Source organism: Diprion similis, chromosome 10 (genome assembly GCF_021155765.1).
Source record: "Diprion similis isolate iyDipSimi1 chromosome 10, iyDipSimi1.1, whole genome shotgun sequence".
In the NCBI taxonomy this organism is placed as follows: Eukaryota; Metazoa; Arthropoda; class Insecta; order Hymenoptera; family Diprionidae; genus Diprion; species Diprion similis.
Genome location: NC_060114.1, coordinates 5814396 through 5829340, shown reverse-complemented (window position 1 = coordinate 5829340; position 14945 = coordinate 5814396). Strand labels below are relative to the sequence as shown.

Genomic DNA, 14945 nt, shown 5'->3' with positions numbered 1-14945 from the left:
TTCACGTTGTTTCATAGTAGGAACATATAAAAAAAAATATATATTTATATAATATATATTACCAGCAAATCGACGTGTGACTAGATTACGATAATTGAGGTTCGATTTAGCAACGTTATTGTAACGATGCGTGTTTAGAAAAAATCGTTACAGGCTTCAAACCTTCAGTATTGTCTGAAATTAAGTAAAGAACAATAAACAAAAGACAATCATTCGTATTTTTTTTAAAAATCCAACTCATTGAAAGTCGTTGAAAAATTGAATAACGATGAATTTTTCCCCAGATGTTTCGTTATAGGGTAACATTATTAACTTCGGCGTCGTTACGATAACCCGTTTTTTATCATTCATCAATTTAGCAATTTCTTTTTTCTTCTTCTTTCTTTCTTTCTTTCTTTCTTTTTTTTTTTTTTTTAACAATATTTACTAACACATCTGGTTATATGGATACATAAAATGTTATAATTTTATGTGTTCTCTTTTCAGCTACCGGTAGGTTCAAAGATTATTGACAATTGTATCTGTATTCGATAAAAGGAATATATATATATATACAACCGATCTTAAAAATTGTACGAGAACACGTATCGTCACGTGACGACAAATGGAAAAAAAAAAAAATTATCCATAGTTATACACACGTGTTACAAAACACTGCTCAGAGTGTTTCCTTATGGAAAAAAAATTCCACCTATGTGTGTATAAAAATACGTTAAAAATCTCTCGTAACTTTTTCCTCGTCAAAACTTTGTTCATCTCATCACATGTAAATATATATTTGACAATACAAGCAAGCCGCCTTTTTTCTAAACCTGAATTTTTCAAGCGTTAAAATAATTTTGTCGAAAACCTATTATATTCGATAATGAATGCATCAAAGCGATAACTTTTGTCATATCAGAAATATTTTCGTTATGATTTCTTCTCACTGACTTGTATATCCCAATTGATACGTTACTGCGAAAAAAAAAAAAATGAATAAATAAATTAAAAATAATAATAATAATAATGTTCGGGAGTAAGTATTTTTTAAATCGCCAATTTCGTTGTTTCTAATTTTTAAATTATGCGAGCGCAATGAGTCTGGATTAGCGTGACACATGATATGCAACTCAGCATGGGGGAAACGTTGACATCGCACAAGGCTTACGAATAAAAGATAAACAACGATGGACGAAAACTTTCATAAAAATGACACACGCATCACCGTGTATATAGTCGTCGATGAGAGCGCAACAGCAGCTGCAACGATTCCTACACGACAGCATAGCAATGGCAGTCCTCTTTCTTTATCTGCTGCTTTGCGCTGCAGTAGAGATACAGTAGAACCTCCTTAATTCGAGCCCAAAAACGAAGTAAATCATACACAAGCAGCGTAGAATGAAGTTTCAAAAATCCTTCAAAAATGAATAAATAAGCAATTCGGCCGTCAGGCTTGTCATTCCGTAATGTGGTAGTAAAAAATTGTAAAATTACAATAATAATTTGTAAAATAAAAATACTAAATTAATTATTGCTCAAACTATCAACGTATAATTAGTTTTGAAATTAGGAAATAATTTAAAAAAAAAAAAAAAATAATAAATAAAATTATTTCATTCGATAGCTCGAATTGTTTTTCAAACCACTTTTCCCACAGCGGTGAAGAGAAAACGAATCAAAAAAAAAAAAAAAAAAAACCGGCACAACCCAGTCGGCGAAAAGATTTCGAGATTCTACTGTTGCGTGTTTTCCGCGCCCATATTAGAAAAAAAGTTGCTGGACCGCTGAAGGACTTCGGTTTCCAGTCGTTTCATTAGTATATAGCCACCACTTCCACCCCCCCCCCCCCCCCCCCCCCCTCTTCATCTTTTCTTTTTCCACTGCGTCTCCGTCTCTCCAATTCTCCGATAGTCCAATCTCTCTCTCTCTCTATCTCTCCTCTGTATACACTACATACATACGTAAAACATTAAACACACGTACGTACGAGTATATATAAACGCGGGGTACAGGATGCGGGTTGACGATGAGGACGACGATGAAGCGACGTGAAGAAGGGAACGTCCAAGCTCCAGTCTCAGGTTACTATCTCGGCTGAGGGATTCTTGAGCAAACCTCTAGGACTGGAAAAACGGGGGAGGCAGCTGTTCTAAAGGCATTCTTCCATCCCCGAACCGTCCCCCCCCCCCCCCCCCGCGGCTCCCGCCCTCACTCTCTCTCTCTCTCTCTCTGCCCGTTGCAGGCGGAGAGAAAAAAGAATGGTCGGGCAGGGGGAGGGGGGTGGGGGACTAAGAGGGCCTCAGGCCCAACCTGCGGGGCAGCAGAGTTAGGGACAAACCATCGAGAGGTAAGAAGGTAGTTCGTTCCCTCGGCACGCCACGAGGACGCCTTATTCACATGTATCCTGCCTGTCCGCCTGCTTTCTGGGGGACGAGGACTGACGGCCCCTTCTTCTACAGGCGCAGGTTGCCGCTTGTTCCTTATTTTTTTGGCGTCGTTTTCCAAGGATCGCCCTCCAACTCCTTTTTAGACCCTCGGTGCGCAAAGTGCGCAGACTTTTAGTACTGAGTTATCATGAACCCTTCGGGGGTTGTTATATAGTCAGTCCTTAACGAGCGCGTGAAATGTATTCTATTTTGGGTTATACTATATCCGAGACTGGAGTAGGTGTGAAAATATAGTTAGATGAAAAAATTGAAGGGACAAAATATCGAATGTTTAAAGAAGCGAAAACTTGATTTATAGAACTTAATGTTGTTGAAAGTAGAGGTGTTGTAAAGTAAAAGAATAAAAAGGTCGGAACATTGAATACCGAATTACAGAATCGTGTACAGATTCTGTACTTCAATTTTCTGTATATATATATTCACGATTTTCTATACTTGGACTTTCCACATTTTTCAATTTTATGAATAAGATTTTCGCGCCTATGAAAATCCGATATTCCGGTCCTTCTATCAATCGATAATTCTAGTTTTTTACCCACACTCGATATTAGTTATGGACCTCGGACGTTTTTCTGTCGCATTTTGAAAATTGTCATCGTTTTCAATCATTCCTTCATACCTAGATTCAATGTAAAACTTAAACCAATGTTTTAACCAATTTTTGGCCCCGAGGGTGGAACGTCTTTATGAAATGAATATGGAACAACGAGCGGAATTTTACTCTTCGTTTGACCAGTTTTTACTATTGCATAATATTAGCAATCAGTAACACAGCGTGAAGAGTAAACATTAATATAATTACAGCCGTGAATGTCGATGAATTTCGAGGTTATGGCAGCAACGAGCAGAGATAATGCACCCTTGAATACAGGAACAGAAAACTTACGTATCTTTATATTGTTTTGGTATTTAATTTGCGGATTTCGTTTTTTTTTTTTTTAATATGTACAGTAATTGCATTTTCCGAGAAACTTTTGTAAACAAGAATACATCCAACATTTTATTAAGCATTTTAACTCGTCACCCGTTTTTTATACATATATATGTATGGAATTTGATCGGCAACGTAAATTAGAGCCCAATAAATTATAATCTTCCTATTCTTAGATGTTCAGTCGGGCTAACATTTTTGCGAACTTAAACGTCGTAAAAAAAAGATTGTTAATAAGATGAACGTTTGGAATAATTTATATTCTACAAAAGCCTTATATCCATCCATAGATTCTAGCTAACCGGTAAGTCTATTAGAATAGAAGTAAAGAAATATAAGCGTTGTCCTGTTTTCGAGGTCGGGTTAGAAATCTGGAATCCTGCTCGCCGTAAGATTCGTAGAAACGTCGGATATGAAAAAAAAAAAAAATTTTGAATAAATAAAAATTTCTTCGACATTTAACGACGTCGAGCTTGTGTGTTATTACGGCGCTATTATTGGTGTTAATGTTTATGGCTTGACAGTACAAACCTCTTCTCTAGCCAGTTTTATAACTATCATTTTTGCAGTGTGTATCAATTTCCTTTCCTTGAATTATACCTAAATAGTACCCAACGAAACTCAGTAATAGGTAAATATCGGCGATCGTTGAATCGTTGCCGGACGTTATAATTTTAGTGGGCATATTAACGTCACATTGTAACTAAGTCTCAAAGTCGCCGTCTGATATACGGCGACCCACCGAACGAGAAGACGCCCATCTCGGTCAGCGTAACGCGTTGCGTGCCAACCTAACCTAACTTTGAACGGGTGGCGCCCAAAGCGCCTGTTTGACACCGTAATGATATTTTCGGCATTCCGAAATTAGCCAACGGTATTTTTAGCGGTCGTTTCAACTATGCTTTCAAATTGCTAACAAGCTTGAAAATATCTTTTTACGGCATGGGCATTGAAAAGTCCACTTTTTGTGTCAGTTTTCGTTCCGTAAAGTGACGATTTATACGGCAGCGAACAAAGTTGCGGAATAAAGTCTTTATTCCGCAGTTTTGATGTGCAGTTCGAAGTGCGCATCCCAAACTGCCGAATAAAGTAGCTTCGTCGAACAGATCGCGACATAACCTCACTCTTCGTTTTGCTTTTCAATGCCCATACCGTAAAAAATATTGTATGTGGCATGCCCGTAAACCGTTTTTTGGATCGGATAATTTCAGTACTCGCTTCCGGCTCGCCTACAGCTCGTCCTGAAATCTTTATCCTTGCCAAAAAAACAGGCGGTTTACGGGCATGCCACATAAATAGCTATTAATTCTCTCAAAATTACGAAAGAAAATAATGTGATGCTCTGACATCTGGCGGTAAATCTTTTTATCTTTGTACCATTTTAAAACTGTAAGTTCAGTTTTAGGCGCCATATTCTCGAGCTACGCGTTTATTTCATTGCCGATGAATTTCAATTGCGAAAAGAATTACTTTGCCCGCCTCGCAAGTTCAATTTTTTTTTAGGTTAGGTTAGGTTCGGTTCTTTGAAGAAGGGTCTAATGGCTCGTTGTCTGCTTCAGGCTCAGTAACGTTCAGTTAAAAAAATTTCGCTAAACTACGGACTTAAGACGGGGATGAGGAAGATGAGTTTTATGGTGGGTTGGTAAAGATATTTGGAGCAGATCTGCAGACTTGAAAGAAATATATGATTTTATGAGGGGCTGAGTTGGAGTAATTTAAAAATACAAACAATAATACGTGGTGTTGTTTTTTAAATTTGAAAGTATGCATGGGTGTCTCTATTTATTAGCATGATAAAATATCTACTATGGTTGATCGTTATCGGTGTTCCGAATCAAATTTCTATTTCAACCGAAACGTTTTTTCGCAATTCTAGGAGAAAAACAAATTCTTCGACTAATTGGATTTGGCCAATTTTTCTATTCAGTTTCTCAGATTTGTATATGTATAAGGAAAACCAGAAAAAAAACCCGCCGAAAACAGACATGAAAATACGTTCCAATGTTGCATAATCGAGAAAACAGAAAATTTCTATCAGAACATTAATTTGGTGTGAATTAAATCCAATTAATCCCAAAAAACAAAGCCTTTCAATCAACTCCATACGGCTATGAAGGCCGCAAAAGTTGACACGATCGAGCCGCAAGGTGTCGCTGCTCGCGGTCTTCGCGCATAGACGCGATCAGATGATCTACCCAACGACCTGGCAGTCTGAAGTACTCTATTAAAAAGGGCGCTACTAAGCCTCTAAGCCGAAGACGACGAAGTGTCGAGACGCTGGATAGATAACCGAGTAAAGCATATATACCAAAGAAGAAGGAAGGAGGGGAAAAGGATGACTTCCGGCGCAGCAAGTAGATTGTGATAGCAGCTGAGCCGCGCGGAGCAGCCCCTAATCTACAAGCGCATTTTTACCGTCCAAAGTATGTACGTACATGGCTGAGTAAATGTATGACGGTTATGTACAAACGGCAGCTCACATGGGCAACAAATCAGGGATAACTGACGATGGTGGCATAGCAACTGACCGTCAGTCAGTCAGTCAGTCAGTCAGACAGACAGACACTGCCGGTCCTCCGCGCATCGAGATAAATATCCACACATATGTATATAATTTTAGTATTTTTTTTTTTTTACTACATATTCCTTGTCACCGCGCGTATGTGGATAGCAATGCTCTCGTAAATTTACCAGGAAATCTTCATAACTTTTTTTTCAATCAATGCTTTATATATAGCGGCGTAATAATTACCCCGAATCTAACCCAACTTTTATTTATTTATTATGTTTTTATTACAGTTTTATACGGCTCTCAATTATCTCAAATTTTCTTTACAGATGTTCTTAATTGAGTTTGTTCACTCAGTTTATGCTGCACTTGTGTTACGAATTGTAACGTTTCTATTCTAAATAACTCGATGACGGTTTAACGTTACAATAAACAACGTATTAAAAAAATTATGTTCCTAAGATGAGAAAAAATACCTTAGAATTTTGAGAAGCATTAAAGAACTTCTATTCGATCCTTTATTTTTTTTTATACCGATGTACCAATCATATTTCGCTTAGTTTATGACTAAAGGATCATAAATAGTTAGATAAAATTTCCTATTTTTGTAATTTTATCAATAAATAAGTGACGATTAAAAGTTTAAATTAATGATTTTTTTTTTTTTTTATCATATCCTAAATTGTTTTTCAACATTTCTAATGTGTACGTAACGTAGATCTTTTACATATACCTAAGCATAACTGTGCGTATAGATCGTAAATGGGGAGAGAAACAAACGCGTTGAATACAGAGTGTGTGTGCACTGACGATGCGTGATGGCACAGAGATAGCGAGGAAAAGAGACTGACAAAGGTAGAGGAAATGAGAAAAAGGGAGAAGGAGAGAGTTTTAAAAATTCAAACACGTTGTCAAACAATCGTTGTTAACATCGGTTTGACTGTCTTTCGTACATATCGCGCATATAAGGATAAGGAGGAGAAAGAAAAGGAAGCAGAGGAGCGAAGCGAGACGACGTCGACGAATAAACGATCTACGTTTTTTCTAGGAAAAAGGATGTGCAGAGGTTTCTTTGCTTTCCTTTATTCTCTCGTTCTTTTTTATCCTTCTAAGCTTTGTCAGAGATCTCGCTCTTCTCTCACTCAACTCGTTTCTTCGCTATTCACACAACGATGCTCTCTCTCTCTCTCTCTCTCTCCCACCTCATCCTTCTCTTCCTCTTCCTCCTTCCGGACGCCGCCTACTCACTCTATCCTAAATGCGGGAACGTTGTATGTAAATATCTTACCTATATAGCCGTTGGACGACTGACACGAAAAAATACGTCAGCCATTCGGGAGGAATGGTGAAAGAATGAAGAGAGAAAGGAGAAACGATTCATCAATTAAAATGCTGTGCACGATCAATGGAACCTATAATAATACGAAGCGCCGGATATTCCTTTATCCTGTATTTTTATCAAGAGAAATTTGGACGGGATTTTCTTACGTTTTATACATTGTAAAAAATTTTTCGTTCCAATCAACTCAAATCATCACGAGTTTAAAGATCGCAATATTAACTTCGCAAAACATTTGAGGAAAAATTTTTATTTTGAAATTTCAGAATGACTTCTAAAGAGTTTAATTTCCAAAATGTAAATACATTTCGTTTGATTACCGTAAACTGAATTTAGGTTACTCCAAAATTAAAAAATAACGAGTTTCCTAAACGTGCATGGTTATAATAACACCACTAATTTCAAGTTCTTTCAATATAGTCCTCCAACCATTCCTTGGATCTGACGAAAGTGTTTGGTCATTGAGTTTCGACTGAAGTGGAACCAAATCGTTTGTCGATTCAAAAATAGACTCAACAATTTTCTCGATTCCCAACGTCAAAAAAATGCTCAGTTGTTTTGAAGCTGTTATTCACGTCATTCAAAAAGAACATTTTTCCCGAGTTCAGGCAGACGGTTCGTTAACGGATACCAAAATGAGTATCGCAGGGGTTGGGTTGGCTGCCGGTTTCGCCACTTCCTGTGACAGTTGCTGAAGTGAAAGCCACGGTTCCGTGATCATCAACGAGCAACAAACAGCGGTGACGTGAGGTGACCAGGAGGAACTCTGAAAGCAGCTCTGCACCTGCCGGTGACCGTTGCTCGTTAGTCTCCCAGAAAAAGTAAACAAAGGGTGGAAAATGAGTGAAATTTCGACCGTTTCGATCTTCCTTTTGTCCTTTGACATGATCGGCACTAAACACGATAAAAACTGGTGCCGTGGTAGGAAGAAGAAAGTGGAAAAGAATGCAGACTGGTTGTCTTGACTTCCTCCTCGTCGTCACTGACGACGTACACACAGAACATGCACCGGAAGATCCCCTTTCCCATTTATTACGGTTAGTCACCGTCGAAGAGGAAGTCGCGGACCGTTTCTCATTCGCCTTCACTTCATCGTCCTCCTTCTCCTTCGCCTCTTCGACCTGTAGGCCACCACTTAAGGACGTTACGCCTCGAGGGGCAGGGAAGAAATGATGATCGCACACCTGCCGTCTGCCTGTCTTTCCTTCCTTCCTTCCTTCCTTCCTTCCTTCCTTCTTCAGTCGCTATGCAGGTATAAGGCAGATTCCACCTTCTTCCTTTTTCTAGAAGTCTTTTCATTCACGCGTTTCCAAGCATGTCATAGATTCTTATCGCTGTGACCTGTTCACGGCTTCTTCTTCACCTTACTACCATTTGCACGTTAAAAGATCATTAGACCAGTGTGATTCGAACCTTTCGCACCCAAGTCCTTATCGAATAATTGATCTTGCAACTTGTAAAGCTCAGGTTATAACCAAAGTTGTCTAGAGCTGTCCACATACTGGGATCAAATTGAACCGATCAACGTCGTTTCGATTGGAAACAGTTCAAATAATGATCATAATCCATCGATCTCTCTAACTAAATTGAGATGTTGTTTCAGCCCAACGTCACATGTGACACGAGTTTAATTCATCAGATAAAGCATCACGTCATAGGTATCCGTGTGCATAATAGCTAATTACTATTAGTCACCAACGTTTATCGTTGCGTTGAAACGAATCCATGTCGTAACCTGCACTTGCAGAGCTGAGCTCTACCTTCAATTACGATAATGACTTAGACCAGCGGTGTTGGTGGATCTGATTGTTCGCCGTGCCCACAAGCAACCGTCAGGTATGTATGTACAATGCTAGGTGGCAAAGAGAAGAAAAAGTACACAAACGACCGCTATTATCTTATCTAAATTGTTCCTCGAACCAAGCAAAACTGGCGCGTCAAACGGGAATATAAAGGTGTCGGGTATCCAGGTGTCAAGTTCGTGGTCTACCTCACTCTCCTTAATCTCTCACCTTCCCTCTTATCCTTCCACGGTAAACTAATAACGCCTCGTACTAAGTTAAACCCATACATGCATCATGTAATCCAAATGTATACATTAAAACCTTCACTTACGATCTATCATGGACTCTGCGGTATCAGTGGTGAAACACTTCAGTATAGAATTCTACACTTCATCCGATCCTAAATCTCCAAATCAATCACAAACATTGTTCTACGGTAGTCAAAACCGGCCAATTTGAACACATTCTCTTTTGGCTTTTCACAGACTAGATATCCTCATGGATCATAATGAATCGCTCATAAACTGTCGTTTTCTTTGGTTCAAATCATTCACGTTTCATCTCGGTTTGCCAATTATTCATGGTTCAATTGTGCTTGTACAGTTTACTCGTACATCTAACTCTCTTGCTTTACCGTGGGAAAAATAACTGACTTTTGAACAAAACTCTTGGTACGACTGGAACATCATTGCACTTCAGAGGCTCAGTGATTCCAAGTACATCAAGTGATGAAGCTAATGTGCCGTATTATTGGTTTCTGCATGCAACCTCGCGCTAAACGAAGGAAGCAATGAACGCTCTGCACCTGTAGCTCAAGCGTGGTGATGCAGCATCAGCAACAGTATCAGTATCAGGTCCGGCGCTGCTTTGACGCGCCATAAGTATAGTCTGTAACGTCCGTGCAGGTTCTCGCTTCGGGATCCATAAAAGTGGCCCAACCGCATTCTGACGTTGGTTTTCGGGGTAGGATTTTTTCTCTCATTATTTTTGTTTCTTACATTTATAAACGTATGCATGCGCGCACCTCGAGAAATGGGTCGGTACACACGTATCGACGAGTCAATTAATTATAAATCAATATTTACCCAAGTTGCGGATGCAGGAATTGAAATATTTTTTTACGGCATGGGCATTGAAAATTCCACTTTTTGTGGCAGTTTTCGTTCCGTAAAGTGACGCTTTATACGACAGCAAACAAAGTTGCGGAATAAAGTCTTTATTCCGTAGTTTTGATGCGCAGTTCGAAGTGCGCATCCCAAACTGCCGAATAAAGTAGCTTCGTCGAACAGATCGCGACATAACCTCACTCTTCGTTTTGCTTTTCAATGCCCATACCGTAAAAAATATTGTATATGGCATGCCCGTAAACAGTTTTTTGGCTCGGATAATTTCAGTACTCGCTTCCGGCTCGCCTACAACTCGTCCTGAAATCTTCATCCTTGCCAAAAAAACGGGCAGTTTACGGGCATGCCACATAGATAGCTATTTTTTCCCTTCTCTTCACCGCAAGTTAACAAAATCCTGCGATACAAGGCAAAATTTTTCTACAAACGAACAACCAAAATCCTTCAACTTTTGACTTGAAAATAAAAATGATTCGCTTAACATTTCAAAACTTTTCTTAAACCATTAGAATTCCTTGGACAAGTTTCGCCGTGTAAAATCGTCAGTGTTAATGTTTCGCATAAACGTTCTTCGCCATTTTTAATTTGCCATTATCAAGTACCCACACGAAGGGTTTGTCGCTCGAATCTCTTGTTTCCGCGTAACAATTATCTCAGAAATGATAAGGTAACGTGGGTAAATGCTTCAAGAGTCGGAATCGCGGCAAGAGAACTCCGTGTAGCATTCTTTATACCCTGTAAACCGATGTGGGAGGCATGAAAACGAAACCTCTGAACAGTGTGCGGTTGTATTCCACGTGTAGTGTCACATGCCATACAATGTAACCCATACGCATTTCCACTTAATTACTTATCTGACCGACACAGTTACCGACGCTTAAAACGCGATTCGGCACGTATAATATCAAGGAGATCAAATTGCGTAACGATTTCTTCGTAGAAATTTTTCTTTTCTGATGCCAATTTCGTATATTATAATAAGATTTTCATTCTTTCGGTTCATACTGTGTTGAAAAAGAATATTCTTCAAAGTAAACGAAAATGTTTCAGGGTATAAATAAAGAATAAACTTTTCTTTTCTTTTTTTTTTTTCCAATTTTGAACCGAGATTGATTCGATAATTGTATGCATCGTCGAAGATTTTGTCTGAAATTACTTCGGTTCGTGTGTGTGTGTGTATTGAGTTAGTGGGCGATTATTCGGTTGAAAAGGAATTTTCGAAAATTTGTTTTATTCATACTCGAAGCAAAACAAAACAAGGAAATTATTGTGGAAGATGTTTTTGGATTTGGCACATTAAACTTTGATACTTTTTATTATTCAACCACAAACACACACATCGCGTAGTCAACTTCCCGTGCAATTAAATGCTTGCAGCTGTCGATCAGACGATTCAATACGGATACCAGTATTTTCGCAACTTCCGGTGATGATTCTCTCTTTGAACCGAGTATAATAATGAGTATAAGTGGCGCAAACTGTACGAACAACCAAAGTGAAAGAAAAAACACACGAAACCGACTTGAGAAAAGAACAAGAAAAAAAAGGTTATACAAACGGTTACGAAAACGTCTTTTTAAGATTGTCATTTAAACATTGTCACCGCAGAGGCGGAATATTCGAAAAAATTGTTTAATCACGTCGCTTTGTTAAAAGACTAACGATTTTTTATATTTTGGTTTTCCATATTTCAATTTTCCATATACAATTTAGGAACTTGTTGACACGCTTCAAAATTCTTGTAAAATTGATTTTCAAATGATCGAAAATTCGATAACACCTGACGCCCATTCATTTTCCAACGTGTCTAAATCAGGGTGGCCACAAATTTTTGGAAAAAAAAAAAAAAAAAAAAATTCCATGACTGTTCCAGACTTTCCAGGACCCAAAACTTAGTTTTCCCTGACATTTTCCCACTTCTAGTAAGTTACCAAAACCTAAATCTTTCAAATCATTAACTCTATATTCGATTGAAATTCAATTTGAATTGAAAAGAAAAAGTTAATTCAAGCCAATCTTTTTTTTTTTTTTTTGCTCGAAGAAAAAAGGTAAACTTTTTACATCAAAAAATCATTTCTAATTCCCATGTTAGAATACTAATGTCAGCTTTTTTCCATGACTAAATCAAAAAGTCCCCTGACGATTCCAGGTTTTTCATGACCCCTTTTAAATTCCCTGATAGATTTTCATGTTTTCCATGTTTTCCATATTTTCCACGCGTCTGGCCACCCTGTAACGTGTTTACCCCCACCCAGCAAGAAGTCGCGTCGCAGTTCATCTTCCTTGAACTAAACGAACGACGCCCACCGCGTCTGGCAGCAGCGGTGTCGAGATGATCAACGAGGCGATGAGACAGCAGCAGCAGCAGCAGCAGCAGCGCGGGTGACGTCAGGTGGTTAATTACTTTGCGTCCGGCAGCCCCCAGCAGCTTACGTTTTAACCACAAGTAAGACGATCTTCCCGCAACAATGCTTAACCGACATTATCTCGTTTCCTTTCCTCTTTTGCAGTCCTCGCGTATTTAATATTCACCCAAAAAAATATGCTCGCGAGACGTTGAAATTGTCATTCGAACGATCGTTATAACAATTATCCAATTCTTTCAGTTTTTGATATTTTTCAAAAACTTTCTTTTGTCCAATGAACGTAAAATATGATTTTGTTATACTCAAATCGCTGCGGTTCGTTGATTTGATGTTCGGCGCCGTAATAAATCGGTTAAAATTTGTATATACTATAAGAAAAATGTTTTAAATTTGATAACAGCAAATCAAAACTATCCAACTTACGAAAAATTCAATTTTGATCATGAGCAGACGATACGAAAAATCGTTATTTTCGATTTACACGGTTGAAAAAACCTTGCCAAGTGGATCGCGGTAATACGTCTGTAGAAATAACACGACATATACGTTATAGTAGGTTACATAGGTATATATATATATGTAACCAGAAGACAACCCGTAATTTTTGAATCAGCGGCGGCAAAATTTCTCTTTTTTCTGTTCATTGCCCAATTTCTGAAGTGCTCGAGATCGTCGTGTTTCTGACAAGGCAATTAAATTTCGCGCGTTCCTAGGAAATGCTTAGGTACCGACCGTTCGCAGTAGAAGAGGGAGGAGCGAGAGAGAGAAAAGAAAAGAGAAGAGAGAGAGAGAGAGAGGTCATGCCGCCTAATAATATCGCCAGAAATCAGAATGGCAGTTAGATTGGTATTTCCCCCGTGTTTCATAAAAGCCGACACACATACACTATACAGAGACACACAAAAATAATATGACGGTTTAGCGGAAACCTGACCTCTGAACGTCGAAATTTATATTAATAATAAGCATAACAATAACGAGCCTGAGAATTTACAATTGTAACGTTATTTGGTAGGAAATGAACGGGGATCAACAGAGTATAGTAGAAAACGAGGAAAAATATATATATTATATATTCCAAGAGTAACAAATCGAGTGAATTAATATTTTTGTCATTTTCCATGATGATTTTAAATTGACTAAAATTCAGTATCGCGTGATGATTCGAATTTACAATTAATGAGCTTCAAGAAAAGTTGTTATATTCAGAATTTGAAAAGTTGAGATACTTGAATCGGGCAAAAAAAAAAAAAAAAAAAAAAAAAAAAAAAAAAAAAAAAAAAAAAAAAAAAACTGAATCCAAACTTAATCGGAACGAAACGCGAGAACAAAAGAAAAATAAAAGAGAAACAACGGCGTCGACTGTATCCAGTACTTTCCCAAAATACACCGACGATAAAGCAATTGAACCATTTGGAGAAAAAAAAAGAACCGAATATCTGTTTTTGGTTACTTTTTCTTTTGAATCCTAAATTAATAATTACTCTGCGGGGTATATAATTTTACACAATTTGCAAAACGGTATGTATACGTGTATGTGAGTATATTAAATGAATATATATGTAATATTACTCTTGCATCCCGTGATGCAGAAAACTTGACGCGGTAATCTTTTTTCAAAATATTTATTTTTTAGCTAGGATTTTAATTTAATTAAATATATAATTTTTCGACTATGATAGATTAAAGTATATACGTATATACATAAAAAAAAAAAAAATACACCCACAACGTGAATACATCTACGTAGGTTTAGTTGAGAAATACACACCAAGTATCGTGTTACAATTTAAATACAAGACCCGATGATAGTATCTGGTCCGTTCGATCTATTCGTCGTTCTTCATCATCCAAATAGACGTATAACGTGTATCTAACTAGTTTAGTAAATTTGTAGTTTTTAGATTGAGTCGATCCCTGATGCATGAACGGCTTTTTTTTAAATTTCTACAGTAATATGGATACACATCGGAAATTAGATAAAGGAAAAGAATAAGAAAGAGTGGAAGTAGCCTCGGAAAGAATTTGTGATTTCATTCTTTTTCTTCTTCTTCTTCTTCTTCTTCTTCTTCTATTTCTTCTTCTTCTCCTGGTTTGGGATGTTCGATATAACACAAAAAAAACTTGTGCAGGTACAATACCTGTACAATAGCTCTCTGCTACAACGATTAGCAGCTGCGTATGGTATAGCTGCTGTATAAAATATACTTTCCGCGCTCGTTCACGAGCCAACCGAACAGCTAATCATTATCCAATTATGTAAAATCTAATATTCGCGCCGCACGCGATTCGCCAAACTAAACTTGGGAATAACAACGCGAAAAGAAAAACTTAAGAAAGAGTAAAGAAATCGAAAAAATGCAAAAGAAATTAAAAGAAAAAAAAAAAAAAAATGGAGATAAAAAGATACCTCTCACGGTACAATCAGCTAATTCGAAATAAATATAAACAACCGAAAGATTA

General features: G+C 37.7%; 1 protein-coding gene across 1 annotated transcript in view; it reads right to left on the bottom strand.

Moving 5' to 3' along the window:
• The window catches only part of LOC124411656 (F-box only protein 43-like), a 44329-nt gene that overhangs the window by 25942 nt on the left and 3442 nt on the right, over nt 1–14945 (bottom strand). The gene's annotated exons all lie outside the window — the stretch shown is intronic.